Source organism: Zeus faber, assembly GCF_960531495.2.
Source record: "Zeus faber genome assembly, chromosome: 15".
Classification (NCBI taxonomy): domain Eukaryota; kingdom Metazoa; phylum Chordata; class Actinopteri; order Zeiformes; family Zeidae; genus Zeus; species Zeus faber.
This window is the reverse complement of record NC_137194.1, coordinates 6,505,514-6,512,467: the sequence shown is the minus strand read 5'-3', so window position 1 is coordinate 6,512,467 and position 6,954 is coordinate 6,505,514. Positions and strand designations below refer to the sequence as shown.

The 6,954-nt window shown below is 45.2% G+C and overlaps 1 protein-coding gene across 1 annotated transcript in view; it reads right to left on the bottom strand.

The window, feature by feature from the left end:
* calcrl2 (calcitonin receptor-like 2) overlaps positions 1-5,271 on the bottom strand; it is a 24,707-nt gene extending 19,436 nt beyond the window's left edge. The window contains exon 1 of the mRNA XM_080015187.1: positions 5,237-5,271. The gene's annotated coding sequence lies outside the window, so the exon portion shown is untranslated. The remainder of the gene's footprint in view (positions 1-5,236) is intronic.
* Between the last annotated feature and the right edge of the window lie 1,683 nt (positions 5,272-6,954).

Genomic DNA, 6,954 nt, shown 5'->3' with positions numbered 1-6,954 from the left:
AATCAAAAACAAAATAAATATGGCAAGTAAATAATAAAGTTTGTGGTGTGCAAACATAAATATCCATAAAAACGCCAAACTATGGATGTATGTGTCCAACGACACATCATCTTTCTGTTTCTCCTCACGTGTTTACAAGTGCGACCTGTGGGCGGGGCTTAGCTCTATATCGACAAACGTGATTGGTCAGAGGTGTAAGGTCAGCCTTAAATCGTCCAAACTGATTGGCTTTCCGTTGTTACTTGCCGAACGTGGAAATGAACAGATCTGCAGATTTTTTTAACCTAAATGATTGAGGTCGGGGAAAAAAATATGGCGATAATTATCGTTATCGTTTTATCGCCCAGCGCTAATTAAAATTGTGCTTCGGGGAATTATTTTCACCGGACATTATGAGCCTAGAGATTTAAATATGTCGGACTACAACGGATTTACTCAGTCAAAAAAACGGCAATAACCGGATAACGGACACGCTGAGAGCGGGACATTTAAGTTCAGCATTTTGAACGGCGGTGGCAGCACAAGAGATTTTATTCACGAAGATTGTTCCAAATGTAGAGAATCGTCTGCAGTGTTTTGAAAAACGTGTGGTTTAGAACTGCCATCTGAGCGCAAGGCAGGAAATGTGCTTGTATTTTAGGAGGAGCAGTTCAGGGGATCGGGGCGCGAGTTACGGGTTGCGGTTATCGTGTCTCAGGCACCAGCGTGAGGGTTGGAGAGAAAGACAAAAAACAATAAAAAAATAAAAAATAAAAATCGATCCCACATTTTAACGAAGTCTCATAGGTCAATCTGCAACCTCAGTCTCGCAATAGATGCTCAAGAGAGGGGTTGTGTGTCCGAGAGAGAGAGGGAGAAAGAGAGAGAGGACTGCAACGTAATGCAGTGTGAATCCCAAGTGGGGAGTGTATGTGTGTGTGTGTGTGTGTGTGTGTGTGTGTGTGTGTGTGTGTGTGTGTGTGTGTGTGTGTGTGTGTTTGTGTGCGTGCAAAAAGGGGGGAAGGAAGGATGAAGGATGAGGAGTCGGCTATTTTCTTCCCCCGGTCGTCCTGCAACCGCTTCCTCCCCTGTCCGCCCCCCTGAGTTGCATACCGTTCCACGCCGGACAGACACACACACACATGCACACGCGCGCGCACACACACACACACACACACACACACACACACACACACACACACACATACACACATGTACCAACAGGTTAAAAATAAGCCATTGTTCTACCTACACAAAAGGAATTGGGGGGGGGGGGGGTTCGGAGAATTCTGCAGAATTAGCCTTCATGTTGCAAGATCAAAATTGCACGGCTGTAATAATTCATGGAATTCATCAGTTCCAGCCCGAATCGGAGCCCGGTGTCCATCGGCAACGAGGTTCACCCTGGGAGCAGGGGCTGTTCGTAGAGGCGGAAGGTTTGACTCTCTTTTGAGACTCGGCCCTCGTCGACTCGCTCGGTGAAAGGAGTCGTCCGTCGTCCCCCCCCCCCCCCCGCCCCCCCGGGTCCAACTTCCGTTCGGTTGGATGCGCGGTGAGCAAGGGAGGACCTCCAGTGAAAGACGAGCTGGTGTTCATTTTTTAAAGAGAGTTATTTTCAGTTTGTGAGCTGAAGACTGACTCGCTCGCCCACTCTTTTGCCGGAGTAACTCCCGAATCTCGAGTCGTCAATAAAGATTTATACGCGACGGATCATCAGTCAATCACTATTAGTAGTAATAATAAGCACAGTTCTACATGTTTCTGACCGTTTTAGTGGTTAATGGGACAGTGGTGTGCCGTTGGGATTATTTCGCTAGAAGTAAAAAATGTGCCAAATATTAGCCCGTGTTCCCGGCGACTCCGCCCACGGAAGGCGGCGAGCGGCGGGCTGGCTGGCCGCGTTCCGTCTCCGGGATTCACTGAGGGCTGGCTCTCCCCGTGTGAGTGATTATGAACTTGCTTATTTTCCCATAGCCGGATCCCAAAATAGGTTTTCCCAGCTTGGGGAGATGCCACAACCCCCCACCCCCACCCGCCCCCCGCCCGGCCCGCCCCCAACCAGACCCCCCCCCCCCCCCCCCCCCTCCACCACCACCACCACCACCACCACCCGACCGCCTCCCTGAGGCCTTGTAAAACGGCATCCTAAAGCACAGTGAACACCAGAAGTGAATACAGTGGGGGAGGGACCGAAAAAATGATTCCCACGTTGGCGACCCCTCTCTCTGCGAGAACCTTTGGGTCATTTCGACATCGATTTCAACTGCCAAAAACCTTGATGACGTCGCCTTTCACGGTGACTCGGCGTCACCGGGAGACAGTTGACGCAATATCAAACTGACGGCCGGCAACGCAAGAGCCCCGGACGCTGTCAAACCCCAACGTGACCGACCGCCCCCCCCCCGTTGACGAAAAACACCCTGCGCGCGCGCACGTGCGGACACACGCGCACACACGCACACACGCACACATGCACACACACACACACACACACACACACACACTCTCCCATCCGTCCGACCGGTGGTGGGCCGTGGGAGAGAGGGGAGATAAAGCCAGCAAGATAGAGAGAGAGAGAGAGAGAGAGAGAGAGGGGGCAGAGGTCAGGATGTGCGCACCATCAACAAACGAGACGCGAAAACAATATTCTTTTTTTTCCCACAAAATCCCCGCCGCGATTGGCTCCCGGAGCGGAGCCGGGACGCCCCGACACGGATCTCGCACGAGCAGCTCGACTCGACACAGCATCCACGACCCCCAGCGCCTCCTCTGATCTCACTCCCTCGAAAAGCTCAAGTTGCTTTCCATTTCCCCGCGGGGGGTTCTGTTTGTTTCTCCTACTAGTCCCCCCCCCCCGCCGCCAGACTTTCTCACGACTTTGAAAAGGAGCGGCGCTCCAGTGGGACGGCGCTCACAGGAGAGAACACATAAGGCTTATCGAACCGTGATCTCATCACAACAATATCCAACCGGCCTGATATTCCCGGACCCGATCCCCCGGCAAACGACCCGAAAGACAAAGCGATTTCCGAGGCGAGACCCCCCTCCCTTCAAGCGTGTCCGCGACTCGAGAAACATCGGAAGGGAAGGAGTCTCGCCACTGGAAAGCCAGAGAGGCCTTCGGGGTCGCACGAGGCCTCACTGGCAGCAAAAATGTGCCTCGGTGACTGGAAGACCTTTGGTCCGGCGGCGAATGCCAAAGGTCTCGGCGCCGATATTGGCAGCCGTCCCCCTCGTCCGCATGGCGGGCCGCGGCGTTTCCCCTCGCACCCTTGGTCGCCTTGGCCCTCCGCCATCCCCTTGCCAGAAATGCCCCGCGGTGGTAACCGTAGCCGTTGGGCCCCCAAAATAAATAAACCCAAAGTCTCTCTCGGGGACAAGGGGGGGCACGTTGCAAATAGGGGGGAGGGGCCCGGGACCAAAGCGGCAGCCGCGACACCTATTAATACGCTGACAGCTGCACGGCCGGACCGGCCTGTTCCGGCCAAAGACACAGGGGGACACGAGGGGTTGAGGTTTTTCCTGCGTGCAGACCTGGAGGGGGGGCGTGGGGGTGGAGTGGGGGGGGGAGCAAACTCTGTCAACCTGTTTTCGGGCGCAGGGAGTAGGAAGTCGTAACCAGAGATTTTACGAAGTTGCAATTTTTGGGTGCTCGGCTTAAACAGGGTGGGGGTTTGTTCCTGGAAAACACCTTTCATAATGAACATGTGGTACGTTGCACCACAGAGACAACGGGGAAATCGCTTTGGCCTTTGAAAATAAATAAAGGCGTAAATAATACGTCCATCACTCAAAGTGTTGCTGATGAGCAGCCACGACGACCCACAGTACACCCCTGGAGCGGTCTTTGCGGCGTGCAGGATGTGTACGAGGACACTGCGGCCATGTTTTTGTTTTTTTTCTCTCAGATAATGCTCAACGCTGCAAAAGCCGACTCGCGACGCTCCAAGTCATGCAAAAGTGCAAGGAAATCGTGGCTGAGGGATGAAAATTCTCATGAAATGCGAAGCGTGCGAGCCCACACCTCAGCAGCCAGAGACAGGAGGCGCTGCAGCATTGCAGCTCTGCAATAATCCTTATTTTACCTTCCTTTATCTGGCTCCATTTGCACTGATTCATATTACATGATTATAGTATTTGGATATTCTAATAGTTTAGTAGATACTAAGATAGATCCGAGACTCTTCAAAACACCAAAGTGGGTGCCAAATGTTTTCACGACGTAAATAGACGGGTACATTTACGAGTCATTTTGTTTTGGGAAAACAAAGGGGAAACAAACCCCGTCTGGACAACGCAGGAACACTGTGAGTCCATTGGGTTTAATGTGCAACAGTGAAATTCCTCATCGCCATCAGCGTTATTGTAAATGCACGAGCAGCGGCAACCTGTCGCTTTTTAATAGTTGCTGCATACTATTATGCTCCGTTTTTGATCCAGGAGTCCTTTGATGTGGATTTAATTTGTTGTATTCCTCTGCAAGCTCTGCACAATGGCTCCTTGCTATACTGTAGTTTACTGATACTGAACAAAAAAACTGAATTGGCGCTGGATGTCAAATGCACTTTTAGCAACAAAGTTCTATATAGAAAAAGTTATTATTATTATTATTATTATTATTATAATTATTATTGTTATTTTTATTATTATTTATATTATTATAATATTCTTCTTCTTGTTCTTCTTCCTCTTATTATTCTTATTTTTCTTCTTCTTCTTCTTCTTCTTCTTATTATTATTATTATATTATTAATATCACAATATAATATAATATCAATATCAATATCAGAATAGTTTACAATAGAATAATATTATATTACATTACTATTTATTTTTATTATATTATTTATTTAAATATCATATTTATATTATTGTAACGAGTAGATAGAGAGTAGATATTTTGTCTTTAAAATACATTGCAAATTGCTTATATCATTAAATAATCCTCAACAACCTTCAACCATATTGTGAAAGGGTGAGATAAAACTGCCATATCCATCAATCATATTTATGCATCGCCCCCTTTTTTCTCCATAATATTCTACATGGTAAACAATAACCAGAAATCGGTTTTCCTGTCCTTTTTTGAACGACATTAGTTTCATCCGAACTTTGCTTTAGATCAACACTCCCCTCAATGACAAAGACAAAGCTAAACAATGTGTGACACCTGCAACCGTCCCTGATCAATAACCTGCCCCTCGGTGGGGCCGATGGGTTAATTGGAAATCCAATTAGTAAGGAAGCGTCAACCTACCGCCGCGTGCGCCGTCCGCGAGGCGTCCAGCGCGTTTCCCTCCAAATACTGAGGCGCGCGGCGGGGCCCGGGGCGCGCGCTCCGCCGGCCCCAGTGCGCAGCCGCAGTAACGGCGGCGGGGCGGTCCGCGCGCCGCCCACGAACAACAACAACAACAACAACAACAACAACAACAACAACAACAACAAGGGAGTCCCCCCCCCCCCGAGACCTGGGCTGGTGCAAGCACCGCGTTCATGTGTTTCAAATGGGGACATTGGCACCAGAAACACACCGTCCACCTCTGCGCTTTGATTTTTAAGCACGACCCCTGTTTCAAATTGAAAATCATTCAATGCAGACAATTGCATGTTTGTTTGTTTAGTTGTTGTTGTTTGTTTGTTTTTTTTTTTTTTTTTTTTTTGCATGGATCCAACAGGTTTTGTTTCTTATTTTATGAAACAGCACAATCTATGGCGCGGGAGCAATTCAGAGAGAAGATATAGACAAAATAGTTCTCTGTGAAATAGTTATTCTATTATATATAGTTTGCATAGAATGCTTGATAGCTGCTTTTTTTAATATGAATCCATTAAAAACAGGTCACAAACAGTCTTCTGCTGCTTTTGTTTCATACTGATATTTACTAGATAATCAGGAAGCTACTCCTGCAACACTGAGGAGCCGAGGGATGATTGTGTGAAGTGCAACACCCCCACCTGCTGTCCAATATATCCAGCTCATTGACACGTAGTAACATACAGTATATATACATAATACACATAATAATAACAATAATAACAAGACTATATTGAATATGGAGAAAGAAAAAGTCAAAATATGATGGACAGATAATTAATCAATTAATTAATTTATTGAAATTGAATCGAAATGTAGATTAAATTGTGGCCAATAGAGAATATAAAAATGCTATAATAATAACTTTAGACTACTACTCTAGTATTTTACTCTATATTACATTATTTATAATAACGATAACCGCAACAACAACAACAACAACAACAACAACAACAACGACAACAATATTAATAATAATAAAAATTATTATTATAACAACTTAATATTACTATTTCTACTACTACTATTCTACTACTTTACTCCATATTACATTGTCATAAAAACGAGACAACAACAACAACATAATAATAATAATAATAATAATAATAATAATAATAATAATAATAATAATAATTATTATTATTATTATTATTATTATTATTATAACTGAATACTACTTTGTCTTCTACTTCTACTCTACTACTTTACTCTACATTACATTATTATAATAAAGATAACAACAACAACAACAACAACAACAAGAACAACAACAATAATAATGATAATAATGATAATAATAATAATAATAATAAGGTAATACTACTATTTCTACTACTACTACTCGACTGCTTTACTCTATATGACATTGTTATAATAACGATAACAACAACAACAACAACAACAACAACAACAATAATAATAATAATGTAATTATTATTGTTTTATTATTTGCATTATTTTAATCTTAAAAATATAATTAATAATAATTTCATAATTACAATGACAATAGTAATCATATTCATAATAATAATAATAATAATAATAATAACAACAATAACAACCACCCCGGACCAGCTGATTGGTCCATCCCGGAACGGCCGTCCTCCAATCAGCGTGGGGCCCTCCGCAGCCGCGCGCGCCCCGCCTTGTTTCGGTCACGT